The 20,286-nt window shown below is 40.3% G+C and overlaps 1 protein-coding gene across 1 annotated transcript in view; it reads right to left on the bottom strand.

Annotated features, from left to right (window-relative positions):
• LOC126177474 (serine proteinase stubble-like) overlaps window positions 1-20,286 on the bottom strand; it is a 382,648-nt gene that overhangs the window by 335,368 nt on the left and 26,994 nt on the right. The gene's annotated exons all lie outside the window — the stretch shown is intronic.

Here is a 20,286-nt window from a genome sequence, read left to right as displayed (position 1 = left end):
GAACATTTATGACTCTCGTTTCGCCAGCGTGTTAGTGTAGAAGAGTTGGCTGATAATTGACAATTGTTGAATAACCCCAGAATGTACGTAAACAGATTTGTTGTAAAGGCTAGTTAGACATTTCCCCTTTGTAACGTTTCTAAGATTGGTTGACACAGGTATATGTAATTTAATGGTTTGTCTTATGCTTTTTAGTGAGGTCAGATAATACTTGTTGTATAAACCTCATTGTTTGTGACTCAAGTAGTAATAAGGATGTAATTTTTCTAAGTAATGTAATTTCAATTTTCAGATGTTTTGGGAAGGCAAACCTAACTTCGAATACGATTTCACTACTGAAAAAAGTCAGTGTTAGTATTTCATTTGTTTTTCAAAGACATTGAATTTTTTTCAAAGTTTTAATTTATTGGCCAAAAGAAATTCATGTACATTTCAAAAAAAATTTGGCCAGCATTGCACACAGCTGATCCTGTAGCTAGTATATTTTACTCTTCTTCATGAGAAACCAGAATATATCGCGATCCACAGTTGCTGCGTTACAGGTAAGACTATTTTATTTATTTGTTATGTGCACAGGGACAAAAGTTACCAGTTTTGAACAGGGCCAAAGGATTCAGAGCCTAAGGGGCTGAATGTACTTTGCCGTGACTGTATTTCTGTTGGTATTGAGAATTGCATTGCCCAATCAGTTCGTATAAAGTTTTTACTAACAGTAACATGGAGTAACTTATTGTGTGTGCGAAATTCCTAATGGACCAAACTGCTGAGATCATCGGTCCCTAGACTTGCACACTACTTAAACTAACTTATGCTAAGAACAGCACACGTACTCAAATGCCCGACGGAGGATTCGAACCTGTGGCGGGAGGTGCCGCGCAAGCCGTGACTTGACGCCTCATACCGCGCGGCCACTCCGCGCGGCTAACACGAATAAATACACCACTTGCAGTTACAACACGCTACACGATATCTCCAGTTTTATATGCATTCCCAGTTCAGGCATTCATTCAACTTATTACAAACAAATTATTTAAAGAAAGTTACAAGTTAACATTGACTTGCACAATGCTGAACTGCCTCGTTTGTTGCGAGTATAAATTAACAGTTTCTGTTGGCCCCACATATCCTCCGAATTCTTCTTTATATCCTTCATTTACTTCGTCTTTCGTATGAAGAATATGTTGAGGGGGAACTAGCAGATATGCTTGTCATGGCAACAACCTCCTAGAGGAGAAATATTACTCTCTAAAGTGAGTTAACAATAGAGTACAGGCCGAGAATAAAACTTGCTACTCAAGAATAAAAACGCAGAAAATTTTGTTACACCCTACATGCACCATAGGATACGGAACACAAAACTACGATGTACAAAACGTTACTTGCTGTGTGTCACTCTACACGACTTACTCACATTAAAATAGCAATGAACGCATCACGTTAACAATGAAATAATAATCCCAGAATTCTAAAGGTAGTTTTCAGAGTGCATGAGAAGACGTTTTTACCCTTCGGTGCTCGGTATGCAAGTTCAGAGACTGCTAAATCCAAAGTGTTCCTCCTTGGATGAGAGAAAATTAGTTACTGACCAATCAGCTAACGAGCACGTAAGGACATTAGCAAGAAGGCGAATGGTCGACTTCGGTTTACTGGGAGAATTTTAGTAAAGTGTAGCTCATCTATAAAGGAGACAGCGTATACAACGCTAGTACGACCCGTTCTTGAGTAAAGCTCGAGTATTTGAGCCGGCCAGAATTGCTGAGCGGTTCTAGGCGCTACAGTCTGGAACCGCGCTACTGCTACGGTCGCAGGTTCGAATCCTGCCTCGGGCATGGGTGTGTGTGATGTCCTTAGGTTAGTTAGGTTCACGTAGTTCTAAGTTCTAGGGGACTGATGACCTCAGAAGTTAAGTCCCATAGTGCTCAGAGCCATTTGAACCATTTGAGTATTTGAGATTTCCTCTAGGTCAGATTAAAGGAAGACATCGAAGCAATTCAGAGGCGTGCCATTAATTTCTTACGGGTAGTTCGATCAACACTCAAGTATCACGGAGATGTGAACTCAAATGGGAATCCTTAGAGGGAAGGTGACGTTCTCTCCGCGAAACATTAATGAGAAAATTTAGAGAAGTGGCAGTTGAAGCTGAGTGCTGAACGATTCTACAAGCACCAACGAGAATTTCGCTTAAGAACAATGAAGATGATATAAATTAGAGCTCGTGTGGAGGAATATAGACAGTCGTTTTTCTTTCGCTGTAATTGCGAGCGGAACAGGAAGGAACTGACTGGGATTGGTACAAAGCACCCTCCGCCGTGTACCAGTGGCTTGTGGAGTATATGTGCAGATGAAGGTGTTATTAAAACAACTGCGGATGGAGTAATGCTGGTCAAACGCCTGCATGATCGTGCTGTGCTCTAAAGAAACTTACTGACAATTTTATTACATAAAAATCATGCTTTTTCAATGTATTATCAAAATATACGTGAAAATAATGTATAACTAGTGTGAAACTTCCTAGCAGATTAAAACTGTGTGCCGTACCGAGACTCGAACTCGGGACCTTTGCCTTTTGTGGGCAAGTGCTCTACCATCTGAGCTACCCAAGCACGACTCACGCCCCGTCCTCACAGCTTTACTTCCGCCAGTACCTCGTCTCCTACCTTCCAAATTTTACAGAAGCTCTCCTGCGAACCTTGCAGGGCTAGCACTCCTGAAAGAAAGGATATTGCGGAGACATGGCGTATCCACAGCCTGGGGGATGTTTCCAGAAAGAGATTTTCACTCTGCAGCGGAGTGTGCGCTGATATGAAACTTCCTGGAAGATTAAAACTGGCCATAACGCCAATCGGTTTCGGGTCCCGCGAGTGCGGACCAGCAGTCAGCATTAACTCATGAAGAATCTCTGGGTGAAGCAATCTTATGTGCGTAACAAGTGTGTTATCTGACAGTGAGCAACATATCAATCTAAATTTGCTATAGCATATAAATATAGTGAAATCCCTCTTATCAGGACTGGATGAGACGGTAGGTCATCTGGATTATCGAAAATCTTGTTATCCGAAAGTTCAGAAGAAACAGAATGGCGTGAGTTAAAAGCCATAAACACACACATTATATTAATTTTCTCATAAACACAATAGTTATTGAATGAGTTTTTCATTCTGCAGCGGAGTGTGCGCTGATACGAAACTTCCTGGTAGATTAAAACTGTGGGGCGGACCGAGACTCGAACTCGGGACCTTTGCCTTTCGGGGGCAAGTGCTCTACCATCTGAGCTACCCAAGCACGACTCACGCCCACTCTTCACAGCTTTACGTCCGCCAGTACCTCGTCTCCTACCTTCCAAACTTTACAGAAGTTCTCCTGCGAACCTTGGATGGGTGGTACTCCTGAAAGAAAGGATATTGCGGAGACACGGCCTATCCACAGCCTGGGGGATGTTTCCAGAATGAGATTCTCTAAAGTTTAGAGTTTTACCTCTCCTTTACGTCGCATGTCGGGCGGTCCATGTGGCCAGATCATTCACTCAAACCGTCCAGAATGTTCTTCAAACCAGTCGTGAGCAATTGTGGCCCAGTGACGTGGTGCATCGTTGTTTGAAGTCCATTAATGGCTGTAAATTGCACGTAGCCGAGCATAACTATTTCCAGTCAATGATCTGTTCAGCTGGGCTAGACAACCCAGTCCAACCTATGTAAACACATATTGATGCAATAATTTACCAACAGCCGTATGTATTGTAGAAATTTATTTTATTTTATGAATTCTATGTGCTACCAGTTTCGGCATTACATTGATGCCATCTTCAGGCCCCACTCAATGTAATGCCGAAACTAGTAGCACGTAGAAATTCATAAAATAAAATAAATTTCTACAATACTTACGGCTGTTGGGAAATTATTGCATCAAGAAGTTCATGCCAGCCGTCGTCCCACTATCGATAATGGATCAACGAAGATTATGTAAACACAGTCCACACTATTATGAAGCCACCACCAATTTGCATGGTGCCTTGTTGACAACTTGGATCCAGGGATTCGTGGGGTCTGCGCCACGCTCGAACCCTACCGCAGCTCTTACCAACTGAAATCGGGACTCATCTGACCAGCCCATAGTTTTCCAAAGGACTACGGTCCAACTGATACGGTCATAAGCTCGGTCATCTGCTGGCTTAGCCCATTAACCACAAGTTTCGCCGCGCTGTCCTAGCGAATACATTCGTCGTACGCCCCACATTGATTTGTGCGGTTATTTCACGCAGTGTTGCTTGTCTATTAACACTGACAACTCCACGCAAGCGCCGCTGCTCTCGGTCGTTAAATGTAGGCCGTCGGCCACTACGTCGTCCGTGGTGAGAGGTAATGCCTGAAATTTGCTATTCAGGGTACACTCTTGACAATGGGGATCTCGGAGTGTTGAATTCCTTATCGATTTCCGAAATGGAATGCCCTATGCATCTAGCTCCAACTACCATTTCGCATTCAAAGTCTGTTAATTCTCGTCATGCGGCCACAATCAAGTTGGACACCTTTTCATATCAAACACCTGAGTACAAGTGACAGCTCTACCAATGCACTACCCTTTTGTATCTTGTGTGCACGATACTACCGCCATCTGCGTATGCTGTACCATGACGTTCGTCACCTCTTTGTAAAGTCATCATTTTCGGATGTATGGAATTCTTCTTATGATCTCTTTGTTTCTTTGTCAAAATCTTAGTCGAATTTTGTTACACATAGTAAGGTGTCGACCAGTAATGACCAGAAACCGCATGGAATCAGATGTGGGAAGTAAGTGAAGGCACCTTGATAGATAACAATGCTGCAAGTGCTTTCAGAAGGGCCGTTGCAGGTACGGGACTGAGGGACCCAACCCTACATTCATTATTGCTGTGTACATTGGTGATAGTAGTACAGTGGAGAAGACGGTACCACTCAGCAGGAAATCGAGAGACTACGGTTTCTATGAGTTGTAAGGCGGCAAGATTTAATATTCTGTAAATTCTTTTCGATTTATATTTGTACTAGCTGGGGTACCCGGCTTGGTTCAGGGAGTTGATATGGGATTGCGTGGCAGTTGAAATAAAAGGGTAAACCTTAAAGTATAAGAGGTAAAAAATTATTCAGAACATTTTATAACTATTTACAGGACTTGTCAAAATATAAGAAATAAAAAAACTTTTTGAAGACATATTCTAAAATTTACAATACTTGTTCATAAGCAACATTTTTCATTTTGTTATCTGGGTCATAAATGTACAAATTTTTCGCATTTCCTATTCTATGTATACTACGTATAATGTCAGATCCCTTAATCGGGCAGGTAGGTTAGAAAATTTAAAAAAGGAAATGGATAGTTAAGATATAGTGGGAATTAGTGAAGTTCGGTGGCAGGAGGAACAAGACTTTAGGTCAGGTGAATACAAGGTTATAAATACAAAATCAAACAGGGGTAATGCAGGAGTAGGTTTAATAATGAATAAAAAAAAATAGGAGTGCGGGTAAGCTACTACATACAGCATAGTCAACTCATTATTGTGGCCAAGATAAACACGAAGCCCACGCCTACTACAGTAGTGCAAGCTTATATGCCAACTAGCTCTGCAGATGACGAAGAAATTGAAGAAATGTATGATGAGATAAAAGAAATTATTCAGATAGAGAAGGGAGACGAAAATTTAATAGTCATGGGTGACTGGAATTCGATAGTAGGAAAAGGAAGAGAAGGAAACGCAGTAGGTGAATACGGATTGGGGGGAAGAAATGAAAGAGGAAGTCGCCTGGTAGAATTTTGCACAGAGCATAACTTAATCATAGCTAACACTTGGTTCAAGAATCATAAAAGAATGAATACATGGAAGAAGCCTGGAGATACTGACAGGTTTCAGATAGATTATATAATGGTAAGACAGAGATTTAGGAGCCAGGTTTTAAATTGTAAGTCATTTCCAGGGGCAGATGTGGACTCTGACCACAATCTATTGGTTATGAACTGTAGAATAAAACTGAAGAAACTGCAAAAAGGTGGAAATTTAATGAGCCTGGATAAACTGAAAGAACCAGAGAGTTTCAGAGAGAGCATTACGAAATGATTGACAAGAATTGGGGAAAGAAATACAGTAGAAGAAGAATGGGTAGCTTTGAGGGATGAAGTAGTGAAGGCACCAGAGGATGAAGTAGGTAAAACGACGAGGGCTAGTAGAAATCCTTGGGTGACAGAAGAAGAAAATATAAACATGCAGTAAATGAAGCAGGCAAAAAGGAATACAAACTTCTCAAAAATGAGATCGAAAGGAAGTGCAAAATGGCTAAGGACAAATGTAAAGATGTAGAGGCTTATCTCACTAGCGGTAAGATAGATGCTGCCTACTGGAAAATTAAACAGACCTTTGGAGATAAGAGAACCACTTGCATGAGTATCAAGAGCTCAGATGGAAACCCAGTTCTAAGCAAAGAAGGGAAAGCAGAAAGGTGGAAGGAGTATATAGAGTGTCTATACAAGGGCGATGTACCTGAGGGCAATATTCTGGAAATGGAAGAGGATGTAGATGAAGACGAAATGGGAGATATGATACTGCGTGAAGAGTTTGACACAGCACTGAAAGACCTAAGTCGAAACAAGGCCCCGGGTGTAGACAACATTCCATTAGAACTACTGACAGCCTTGGGAGAGCCAGTCCTGACAAAACTCTACCATCTGGTCGAGCAAAATGTATGAGACAGGCGAAATACCCTCAGACTTCAAGAAGAATACAATAATTCCAATCCCAAAGAAGGTAGGTGTTGACAGATGTGAAAATTTCCGAACTATCAATTTAATAAGTTCAAATGGCTCTGAGCACTATGGGACTCAACTGTTGTGGTCATCAGTCCCCTAGAACTTAGAACTACTTAAACCTAACTAACCTAAGGACATCACACACATCCATGCCCGAGGCAGGATTCGAACCTGCGACCGTAGCAGTCCCGCGGTTCCGGACTGCGCGCCTAGAACCACTAGACCACCGCGGCCGGCAGTTTAATAAGTCACGGTTGCCAAATACTAACGCGAATTCTTTACAGACGTTTGGAAAAATTGGTAGAAGTCGACCTCGGGGAAGATCAGTTTGGATTTTGTAGAAATATTTGAGCACGTGAGGCAATACTGACCCTACGACTTACCTTAGAAGCTAGATAAGAAAAGGAAAACCTACATTTCTATCATTTGTTGACTTAGAGAAAGCATTTGACAATGTTGTCTGGAATATTCTCTTTCAAATTCTGAAGGTGGCAGGGGTGAAATACAGAGAGCGAAAGGCTATTTATAATTTGTACAAAAACCAGAGTCGAGGGGCACGAAAGGGAAGCAGTGGTTGGGAAGGGAGTGAGACAGGGTTTTAGCCTCTCCCCAATGTTATTCAATCTGTATATTGAGCAAGCAGTTAAGGAAAAAAAAGAAAAATTCGGAGTAGGTATTAAAATCCATGGAGAAGAAATAAAAACTTTGAGGTTTGCCGATGACATTGTAATTCTGTCAGAGACAGCAAAGGACCTGGAAGAGCAGTTGAATGGAATGGACAGTGTCTTGAAAGGAGGGTATAAGATGAACATCAACAAAAGCAAAACGAGGATAATGGAATGTAGTCGAATTAAGTCGGGTGATGCTGCCGGAATTATGTTAGAAAATGAGACACTTAAAGTAGTAAAGGAGTTTTGCTATTTGGGGAGCAAAATAACTGATGATGGTCGAAGTAGATAGGATATAAAATGTAGACTGGGAATGGCAAGGAAAGCGTTTCTGAAGAATTTGTTAACATCGAGTATAGATTTAAGTGTCAGGAAGTCGTTTCTGAAAGTATTTGTATGGAGTGTAGCCATGTATGGAAGTGAAACATGGACGATAAATAGTTTGGACAAGAAGAGAACAGAAGCTTCCGAAATGTGGTGTTACAGAAGAATGCTGAAGATTAGATGGGTAGATCACGTAACTAATGATGAGGTATTGAATAGAACTGGGGAGAAGAGGAGTTTGTGGCACAACGTGACTAGAAGGGATCGGTTGGTAGGACATATTCTGAGGCATCAAAGGGATCACCGGTTTAGTATTGGAGCGCAGCGTGGAGGGTAAAAATCGTAGAGCGAGACCAAGAGATGAATACACTAAGCAGATTCAGAAGGATGTAGATTGCAGTACGTACTTGGAGATGAAGCAGCTTGCACAGGACAGAGTGGCATGGAGAGCTGCATCAAACCAGTCTCAGACTGAAGACCACAACAACAACAACAGTTGACCGTGAGAGAAGCAGGTGTCTTTGAGGTTGATGCCGCAATATTTTAAAGGTTGTCCTTGCGCTTTGTTAATTGTAAAGCTATAGGCTAATTTGAGGTCTTTTAAATTGTAATGGCAGTTCAGTAGAGACCAGTGGCATTCTGGGGATAAATAATCTGTGTCATTTGTACTTTCCAGTCGTAAGTTCGGCTTCGATGATGTTATTCGATAGCTGTTTGACGATCGTCCTTGCTCCATTACATAGTTTTGGTGAGTTGAGATCTGAGTAGCGTGATCGGAGATCCAGTTTTAAGTTGAAGGCAGTATAATGGCATTTCTGGCACTTGCAAACAGTTCAGAAATTCTGTAGGGAAGTTCACATTTTCTTCAACGTTTACTATCGCGTCGATCGGTTTGTATAGTCTCTCTTCATCGGGAATTTTCATTTGAATATTAAAGCTAATACTGTCGACGATGTTATTTTTAGTTTCCAAAATTGCCCTTTCAAATAGCCAGTCCGTATTGGTATAGCTGTGCACAATGTTTGGATAAATTTGGTTCGAATGTTCAAATGTGTGTGAATTCCTAAGGCACCAAAATGCTGAGGTCATTGATCCCTAGACTTACACACTACTTAAACTAACTTATGCTAAGAACAACACACACACACCCATGCCCGAGGGAGGACTGAAACCTCTGGCTGGAGGGGCCGCGCAATCCGTGACATGGCGCCTCAAACCGCGCGGCCACTCAGCGCGGCATAAATTTGGTCGATGAGTTCGTTTTCAGCAGTGGCTTTGTTGCAGAAATCACTTTTGAGTATAATGAGGCTGGTCGTGTGGTCAGTAGGATACGTCCCTTCGCCTATAAGTAAAAGTTGTTGAGCAAAATGTGCTGTTGTTTCGTCTTTCGATGGTTCAGCTCTCATATTTTTTATTAGCCGCAGTATTTGTATGTGTGGCTAGAAATGTGATTTTTTTAAGGATGCATTGATTTCATCCGCTGGCGTTGACTTGGGGATAACTGGAAGTGTTTGTCGAATATTTCCTGAGAGTATGAGTAGAGCTCCTCCCATCGCTTTAGAGTTACCTCGCAAGTATTGTGATGTTGTGTCCATGGCTTCGAGTGATTTTTTTGTGCTATTGTGCATTCGTCCCAGAAGATAATTTTAGCTTTCTGTAGGTCACCCCGGCCGGATGCTCTTGAGATTTTACATACCGGGAATTGCTCTTCTACTGTGTTCAACGGTAGTTGTAGGAATGGACAGTTCGTCCTCCTCCCATACGTGTGGCTGCAATCCCGGAAGATGCAAGTGCGATATTTCGTTTAGCACGTATTTTCGCCAACAATAGAGTTATTAAAAACGTCTTCCCGATGCCGCCAGTGTTGTTGTCGATACGTCCACGATAACGTAAATTTCCTATTGATTGTTATTGAGGATTGTTTCGTTGTAAGCAATGTACTGAAGCAGTTTGTTGATGTTGTAGTTTTTTCCTTTGTAATTTCGAACTTTACCACACTAATAGCATCTTTTCATGGTGCTTGCATCCCAAGTTGTACTAAGGCCTGGTTGTTTATTGCTAAAAGTTTGTCTTCTAGGCGAATGAGTGTTTCTTTGAAGGTGTCGTTGAATTCGACGGTCAGTTCAGGATGAGCTTGTCGGATTTAATACAGTATGTCATCACTCAGGCTCTCTTTGAAGGAGCCCATAGGCGTTTTGGATTCGATGGGTTACGTGTTGTTGCAATAATGGCGAACAAGTCTCTCATTTGTTCAGCTGAGGTGAGTAAGGCTTCTTGTAGTGTTAATTCCCAGTGGTTGCCGTTTTCCAGCTGTCATAAGCGTTGGCATGATTCTCAGTACGTCTGGCATAGGTAACCGTCAACAGTCTTGAGGTTTGTGGAACGTGTTGGTCCATGTATTTCGTGTAGAAACATCCAGAGATAGACACATTCGGCGGTGATCGGACGTACGGTGTGTAGTCGGTCTAGTGGCTAGTTTTCATGATTACTGGATGATCTTCTGCTGGAATTCCTTGTTTTCGTCGCTGAAAGGTTTTTCTTGTTGTGTTTCACGTTTGATAGGTAGGGAGGTCGGCATATGGTAATGTCTATGGCACAGTTGGTAAAAAGCTGTCCATGTTGTGTTCTGAGGAGGTTCGCCTGGAGTTTTTCCGGCGATGTCTTTTGTGAAGTAAACTCTCTGTCCATTCTCCAAATGTACTGCCAGATGTTGCACAGTTGCTTCGCTTTCGCTTATGGAAAAGCCGAAAACCCACCATGCTGTTACTGTTGATGTATCTTCCCCTTTGGTACATGAGGATCTCATCGTTTCTGTTTTGTTATTCGCTGTCTTTGATTATTTGAAATATTGCCTTTGTTCACATACTTACAGACATATTTGATGGGTTTCGCTGAATTGCAGTATTTTATGTTTATGTGTGCTTAGAACATTTTGGAAAGTAGTTGTTATAAGGCAGTACCCATTGATTATCTATTTCCAGCTCGTCCCTGCCTCCTATTCGTATTTTTGCTGTGAAACTACGGTTTTTGGACGATCGTCTTTCGTATTTCGGATAGCTATCAACCCCGGTTCCCAGAACTCCTGAAGATAAGATTGACTGTGGATATTGTATCACAGGTACAGTCTGTTGGACTGTTCAGAGATGTCATTAAACCCGCCCAAAGAGTAAACAAACATGCATGAGCAGCGCCTATTAGACGGAAGGGGTCCGACAGTCGATCAGTTCCAGTCATTCAACCAGGAAGGGGGTATACGGCTCGTGTTGTCTGTAGCTCAACCATGCCTAGACGGTCAGTACCGCGGTTCGATCTCGTCCGCATTGTTACTTTGTGCCAGGAAGGGCTCTCAACAAGGGAAGTGTCCAGGTGTCTCGGAGTGAACCAAAGTGATGTTGTTCGAACATGGAGGAGATACAGAGAGACAGGAACTGTCGATGACATGCCTCGCTCAGGCCGCCCAAGGGCTACTACTGTAGTGGATGACCGCTATCTACGGATTATGGCTCGGAGGAACCCTGACAGCAACGCTTCCATGTTGAATAACGCTTTTCGTGCAGCCGCAGGACGTCGTGTTTCGACTCAAACTGTGCGCAATAGGCTGCATGATGAGCAACTTCACTCGCGATGGCCATGGCGAGGTCCATCTTTGCAACCACGACACCATGCAGCACGGTACAGATGGGTCCAACAACCTGCCAAATGAACCGCTCAGGATTGGCATCACGTTCTCTTCACCGATGAGTGTCGCATATGCCTTCAACCAGACACTCGTCGGAGACTTGTTTGGAGGCAACCCGGTCAGGCTGAACTCCTTAGACACATTGTCCACCGACTGCAGCAAGGTGGAGGTTCCCTGCTGTTTTAGAGTGGCATTATGTGGGGTTGACGTACATCGCTGGTAGTCATGGAAGGCACCGTAACGACTGTACGATACATGAATGCCATCCTCCGACCGATAAAGCAACCATATCGGCAGCATATTGGCGAGGCATTCGTCTTCGTGGACGACATTTCGCGCCACCATCATGCCCATCTTGTGAATGACTTCCTTCAGGATAACGACATCGCTCGACTAGAGTGGCCAGCATGTTCTCCAGGCATGAACCTTATCGAACATGCCTGGGATAGATTGAAAAGCGCTGTTTATGGACGACGTGACCCACCAGCCACTCCGAGGGATCTATGCTGAATCACCATTGAGGAGTGGGACAATCTGGACCAACAGTGCCTTGATGAACTTGTGGATAGCATGCCACGAAGAATACAAGCATGCATCAGTGCAAGAGTACGTGCTACAGGGTATTAGAGGTACCGGTGTGTACAGCAATCTGGACCACCACCCCTGAAGGTCTCGCTGTATGGTGCTACAACACGCAATGTGTGGTTTTCGTGAGCAATAAAAAGGGTGGAAATGATGTTTAAGTTGATCTCTATCCCAGTTTTCTGTACAGGTTCCGGAACTCTCGGAACCGAGGTGATGCAAAACTTTTTTTGATGTGTGTACTATTCTGACTTCAATTTGTACAAAAATTGAGAACAGTAGCTGCCAAACCATAGTTGTTTTTAAAATGTTGCTCAATAATGAAAACGTGTTGTGTTTCATGTAGCTCTCCATTACAACCCTGGACTGTCAGTTGTCACGCTGCATTTTATTATTATTATTATTATTATTTTTATGGGAAATACTTCACTGCACAAACAGCGAAAGGTTCAAATCTTGCGTGAATTGTGGGACACCTTATATGTACGTTGCAGATGAGTTGTCTCTGCCTGTGTTTTATCCCTGTTATCTTCAGAATTCCAGAGCTTTACAAACTGAGATCGGTGATACGCGCCTGTAGTTGTGCCCGTTTGTTCGAAGACCTTTTTGAAAATGGAAATGACTTAGCGATTGGCCGTTACCCTGGCGACGGTGCTAGAACGAGGGGGCGGATCACAGATAAAGCACGCTAGCAGCGGGCCATTCCCGGTGTGCGGCCGGTCACGCAACGAGGCTGCGTATTTATTCGGCTCGCGCCGCCTCCTAGGAAGCGCCCGTCCAGGGCTGAATTTCAAGCGGCCCGGGAAGTCCAGCATTATTACCCACCGTGCACACACGTCGTGTCATTCTGCTGCCGATCGGCGCTTTATTTACGCGTGTGGCTTACGATCGTGAGCGAGCGTTTCTAGTTGATGCCTCTTATCTGCTCGCGTATCGGACGCTTTACACTTAGATGACAAAAGCTATGGGATGCCTCCTAATACCGTGTCGGACCATCTCCTGTTCAGCGTAGTGCAGCAGCTCGGCTTGCCATGGATTCAACAAGTCGTTGGAAGTACCCTGCAGAAATATTGAGCCATGCTTCCTGGATAGCCGTCCACTATTGCGAAACTGTTGCCCATGCAGGTTTTCATGTATTTCCTCTCGATTAAGACCCATAAATGTTCGATGGGATTCATGTCGCACGATCTGGTGGCCAAATCATTCGCTTGAACTCTCCAGAATGCGGCCCAGTGACATCGCGCATTGTCGTTATTGTTATTGTTATTTATTCAGCATCCATTTTATCATATACAATGATATAGGAGTTGTCATGTTACATTATATGAGTTTGTAATTATACAGTAAATTAATAACATAGGCCTATGGTGGTAAAACATATATAAATATATATCTCATGCGGTGTATAGTAGAGAATAACAAAACAAACAATAATTAATTATTTATAGTGCATACTATTTTCATACATTTGTTTTTCAGCTATGACTTATCATTATCATTGACCACTATAGTAGACAATAACAGAACAAACAATAATTAATTAATTATAGTGTGTACAGGCAGACTATTTTCATACATTTGTTCAAATATAAATTATCATTATCATTGACCACTATAGTAGACAATAACAGAACAAACAATAATTAATTAATTATAGTGTGTACAGGCAGACTATTTTCATACATTTGTTCAAATATAAATTATCATTATCATTGACCACTATGTTCTGAAAATCCATGTACTCTGTAACACTGTAAAAACATTCTCTTTACAAAAATGCCGTTGTTGTCTGTGAATATGAATTGCCATTTGTTCAGTTGGATCAGAGGACCCAGTCTATTCCATACAAACACAGCCCACACCATCATGGAGCCACCACCAAATTGTGCAGTGCCCTGTTGACAACTTGGGTCCATGACTTTGTGGGGTCTGCGCCACATTCGAACCCTGCCATCAGCTCTTACCACCTGAAATTGGGACTCTTCTGACCAGGCCACTGTTTTTCGAGTTAGCTCACTCGTCGTTTCTCTTCTCTTTTGAAGATTTTGAAGATGTGATTTTATGTATGTAAACTTACAATTTATAATTCTAGTAATTTACCTTGTATCTGTATTTATTTCTATAGTTTAGTGTTGCAATTCTGTAGTTTTGACGTTGTATCAATTGTCTTGTGACAGAATTTTTGACAGATCTGAAAATATGAATGCCATATCCTGATAAACGGATAAATTATTACTTGTATAGTAGATATTGTTCTTATGTTTTCTGTAATATTTTATGTCATCTAGGGTCCAACCAATAAGGTCACGAGCCCAGGAGAGGCACTGCAGTCAATGCCATGCATTTAGCAAAGGCACTCGCGTTGGTCATCTGCTGCCATAACACATTAACACCAAAATTCGACGCACTGCCTAACGGACACATATTCCGAAAATACCCAAATTTCAGGCATTACCTCTCACCACAGACAACGCAGCAACCGGCGTTCTTCTCTTAACAACCGAGAGCAGCAGCGTTGTCAGTGCTAACAGGCAAGCAACACTGTATGTGGGAAACTAATGACAAGTACAGACCAACTATGAGTAGGAACAGAGTACAAAATCAATCATCCACATAAACCAGAGTATTTGAGGATATGATGACTCATGAAAGAACAAAACAATGAAAAATTATTAGGGCCTAAGTTTCCGATGTGGGGACCAACCCATGAATGCAAACCACACCAGGTACAAACCAGCAAAAAATGTTTCAACACAACAAAATGAATAAAGCTGTTAACCATATCAATAAGTCCAATCATATGCTAAGAGTAATTGTAACACACACACACACACACACACACACACACAGTCGTAATGACTAGGGGTACCTGAAACAGAGTTAAGCATGAGTCTGTCACAACTCAAGTTCCAATCACATACAATATTGCAGTACTCAGGATAAATACAATACTGGTAAACAGAGTCATAATTAGCTTTGAATGATGACATAACTCAGTAGCTTGAGGACCAAAACCAGTATATGAAAGCAGACATGGATACATCTTGTTATATTGTCTACACTAGTAAATGTCTACTACATTATTTGCTAATCGTCCATACAAACTAACCTACATACATAAAGACCTAGAAGATTCATTTACAATTGATAAAAAAATACTGATTTGAAGTTACATAATTTATTTGGAACTCAGTCCCCCTACTTGAAAAAACATGCATTTGTGTAGAATAACACTGTCTTCAGCAGTCTTGTCTAACAATTTACAGATCTCAGTAGCAACATTGATGTAGTTGACAGATGGTTGAGTACATTACCCAGCACCTATCATCTCTTGTAAGTTGACTGGTCCAGCTGGGTACAGCCATAGAGCAGTAGGGGGAGTGAATCTGCCCACATCTTTCAGTTTCCTCCCTAGAGTTCTCATCAGATGCTCCATTGGGTAGGCAACTTCCTGTCTAGCATTCACATCAAATCCTGAAACATTGTTTTGTGTACTAAATATGCTGTTCAATGCCTTCTTCATATCACACTGCATATGCTCTCCCTATTTATATTTCAAAAGCAGTTACGTAGGATTTACATCAGGTGAGATTAAAAAGTGTTGACATATGAAAATTTAATAAAAAGAGTTAAATGCAATGAAAAAAGGACTAATAAGGTGATACACACAGATATGCTAAGGTACCATTCCTAATTTTTACAGTACAAATTATTTCCGATTTCAGAATTGTAAAATCATTTAGTCTCATGGTGTATATGTATCAAATTCTAATGTGCAAATCTATTACAAAATATTGTTATAGAGTGCATCATATATTTTAACTTAGTCAATAGATAGACAAAACTTCAAAAGTCACTTCATCTTACTTACTAAATTCAGGACAATGGAAAAAGTACAAATTAAAAAAAATTAGATACTTATGGATGATATCTATATGCTTTCAGTTCAGAGATATTACATAATCCAAACAACTTCTTAGGTTTAGGATACACAAGCTTGTATGCATTAGGATGTGGATTTTCAAGAATTTCGAATGGTCCAATATAAAAATTGAAAAATTTGTTTACCTCATATGTCAACAATTTAGATTTCTCTTTGGCTTTCACCAACACAAGATCTCGTGCCTCAAACTTAGAAAATCTGCCTTTACCATCATGGCTCTTCTTTCTCTTATTCCCCTGTTTTTTTATCATTTTCCTAACAGACTCTTCCCTCTTTTGCGGTGTCATACTTTTACAACGTGAAAACTCAACATTCTCAGATGTAAGGTTAGATGGTCTGCGATTAAACATAATTTCAGATGGTGAAAAACCTGTTAAAGAATGTTGTAAGCTGTTCATAATATCCTCAAAATCACTGACTTAATCTATCCAACTGGTATGATTCTTACTACAATAAGTTCTAAACAGTCTTCCAATCTCTCATACAATCTTCTGCAGGGCTCTCGAAGGATGGTAGAATATGCCTTATTTTTGTGTGATCAACAAAATCTTTCCAAGGCTATGATGTAAATTGAGAACCATTATTAGATAAAATTGTTTTAAGAATACCCTCCTGATGAAAATATGTGTTTTCAATCTTAGAGATGATCTGCTTATTGGTAGCTTTCTCAAGAGGAAACAGCTTTATGAACGTTGAAAATACATTAACCACCACAAAAACATAACAAAATCCATTCTTAGACTTAGGCAAAGGTCCATATATGTCCACAGATATGAGATCTAGGTTACTATTAGGCAGCATGTTTTGCATTTGCCTCTACTTGTTTGGTTACTTACCTTCAGTTTTTGACATCTGTCACAGCTGGCAATCTTCTTCTTGACTGTCCTTCCTATGTTGTAAAATAGATGTTTTCCTGAATCTTTTGTGTACATTTTGTTGATTCACTAAGACCAAAAATCTCATGTGTATAAATAATTAAAGTATCAATACATTGTTCCGGCCAACATAGTTTCTAATCCCCTGAGTCTGTCTTATATCTTCTGAATAAAATACCATTGTGTACCTTATAATACTGTTCTACCTTAACCAATTTCCAATTGGGATCATGACTTTGATACCTACAGACGTCTTTGCAAATTTTTGAGATCTCTTTTTCCTCTTTCACACCTCTCAAGTACATAATTTTAAACTCTTTCTCTCCTCTTCCAAAGCTGTTAGATGATTCACTCCCTAAAGGTAGCCTAGATAAAGCATCAGCAACTACACCTCCTGTGCCCTTAATGTATCTGATTTCATAATTGAAGTGCTGTAAAAAAAAAAAAGGCCCAATGAGTAATTCTGTTATGGTACAGCTTACACACTTGAACATAACATAATGCTTTATGATCAGTATAGATGATGACTTTGTGACCTAGTGAATAATTTTTAAACTTGTTGAACACTCAATGTACAGCCAAAAGCTCTTTCTCAAATACAGTGGATGTCTTTTCATGTTTCTGCAATACTGTACTAGCAAATGCAAGAGATCTATATTCAATAACACCAACAACTTCAACCTCCTGAAATAAATGAGCACCCAAACCAACATTACTACTGTCTGTCATAATACAAAAAGGGAGAGACAAATCTGGTCTGAACCCCAGCTAGCACTCAAGCTTATTTCAAGGTGGATATTGAGTTTAGGTTCAGTTGAAAATTCAAGATTGGAAAATCAACCTGTTACACAGCTTATTTCAAGGTGGATATTGAGTTTAGGCGCAGTTGAAAATTCAAGATTGAAAAATCAACCTGTTACACAGTTTACATCAAGCTGTAAAAATTTAGCTTGAATTAAAATAATTTTCCCAAGCTTGAAATAAACTGTAATTTCCCTGGAAGGCTGTACAGCAGATGCGCACGTAGCATAGCTTCCATAGAAGTCCACGGGAAGCGCCACAAGTGTTTATAAGCCTTGCACTGACTCTGCTAGGTTTACGGCCATTTTACTTTCGTGACGTGCGTTAATGATTGTTGACTGTTGTGAAGTTTGTTTTATACTGGAAAATAGTTCGGAAAGTGTGTGGCGTCCCCTGCCTTACTGCTACACTGGGTCTGAAGAAGATATATAGTGTATTACAGGTACGCTGGTGCATTTTTCTCTAGTGGTATGTTAATATTGCAAATATTAAATATTATTACGTAACGTAAAGAAATATCATATTCTTTCTGGCTTCTTCATGAAGTCATCGCAAAATTACCCAAATGTCATCTTTACTATAAAAATTTCAAACAAAAAGTTATTTCAAATTACTTTAAAAACTCTTTGGAATGAAGTCACCAGAAGCAGCTGCTTACTCAGTGACGTTTATACTAGTTAATGATTCTTACTACATCAGTGAGTTTGAAGTTATTTTGCTAATCTGAGGCATAAATTATATTTAGGTTGATCAGTTTCAACTTTTTACATTTTTTATGTTTAGGTATGGCTAACATTTTCTTTTACCTGTTACAAGATCATTATACCGGCAGAAGTCAGAGATATTTGACCCTGCTCTGGTCTGTGTGCTGGGGCCGGAGGGGCTTCAGAATAATTAAATTTTAAAATAAAACAATTTTAAACATACATGTCTTGATAATTTTTTTCACACCATTTCCATTCTGATATTTATTTAATTAATTAGGTTCAATAAATTCAGATTAATAATTATGTAGCTTAAAACAAGCTGTAAATACCAGGCTGTATTCCACGTGTGTAGATACAGCTGGAGCCAAACTTGATAAGTCAAGCTTGAAATATAGCTTGAACTCTGCCAACTTTGATGTTTGTTTCAAGCTTGAATCCAACTAACAGGCCTGAATATTCCAGCTTTGATCAAGCTTATATACTTGAACTTTACGTCTGGAAACAAGTTTGAAACCGGCTTACTGTGCTATCTGGGACAGTATTGGACTTTGACACAACTGTCCTTTGATCTCATCAAAAGCATCCTGACACTCCTGATCCCAATCCCAAACAGTATTATTCTTCAAAAATGCACACAAGCATGGAGCATTCAAAGCTTGGCTGCTACAAAATTTTCTATAAAGTCCAGTTAACCCAAAAAATGATTTAAGCTTTATTTGTTGTTGTGAGGAGTAGGAAAATTAGCAATAGCATCAAGTTTCTCTTTATCAGGTGCAACACCTGTGTCAGATACAACAATTTAACTTCTTCCACACGAAATTTACACTTGCCTATTTTCAAAGTCATATTCTCTGATTTTAATTTTGAAAACACATCTCTTAACAGATCCAACTGTTGTCCCCAAGTCTTTTCTGTGATCAGAATGTCATCAACATACACAATTAATTTTAAACTCACTTCGCTTCCCAAGACAGAACCCAGAGCTCTTATGAATTTGGCTACAGATACATTTAGTCCAAATCGCACCACACAGTATTGAAAACACTTAACTCCATGCAGAAATGCTGTATACTGTCTAAAATTAATTTAAAGTGGGATCTGGTGAAACCCAGAGGTCAAGTCCAAACTACTCATGTATTTTACGTAATCTAATTTGTGTAACAGCTCATCCATGTTCTCAGGATGGTCAAACTCTCTGACAAGAAATTTATTGAGATAGCTAGAGTCCAACACAATTCAGAATCCACCATTTCTCTTACTTACCACAACTAAAGGATTATTGCAAACACTCTTACTTCTCTCAGTTACACCCCATTTTTCCATTTTCTGAATTTCTTTCTCTACATCTTTCCTTTTTGAAAATGGTATGTTATATGGCTTGAGAAAGAAAGGTTGATGGTCTCTAAGGTAAAGCAAGCACTGATAGCCTTTCACTTTCCCTGGTTTTTCACTAAACACATTTCTAAATTACGATAACAAATTCCTAACCTGTTCCTTTTGTAAGTCATAAAGAGTCATAGCTTCTCTTACTTTAGAATCGTCTAAACCTTCAAAATCTTGATCCTCAGTCTCATCAAAATCTATATTGTCATCAAACACCTGGTACTCACCTTGGTTCTCAATGTTTTGCATATAGTTACAACTTTCTCCACAGTTTAAAATACAGAAATTAGTTATCACATAACTATTATTTTTAGGTTCCAGAATAAACAATTCTGTAGCATTCCATCAAAAAAAAAAAAAAAAAAAAAGCCTCAACTTTCACTATCCAATCCACACCAACAATTATATTTTCTTTCAGACAAGGGACCACTAAGCATCCATGTTCAAAGGTTTTGTCTTCTATACTAAACATGAAAAGTACCTGAGATTTTACCAATTTGCTTTGCTTACCTGTAGCTCCTACACCTAAAACAGGCATTTCCACAAAATT

The sequence above is a fragment of the Schistocerca cancellata genome, chromosome 1 (genome assembly GCF_023864275.1).
Source record: "Schistocerca cancellata isolate TAMUIC-IGC-003103 chromosome 1, iqSchCanc2.1, whole genome shotgun sequence".
NCBI lineage: Eukaryota > Metazoa > Arthropoda > Insecta > Orthoptera > Acrididae > Schistocerca > Schistocerca cancellata.
This window is presented reverse-complemented; position numbering and strand designations above follow the sequence as displayed.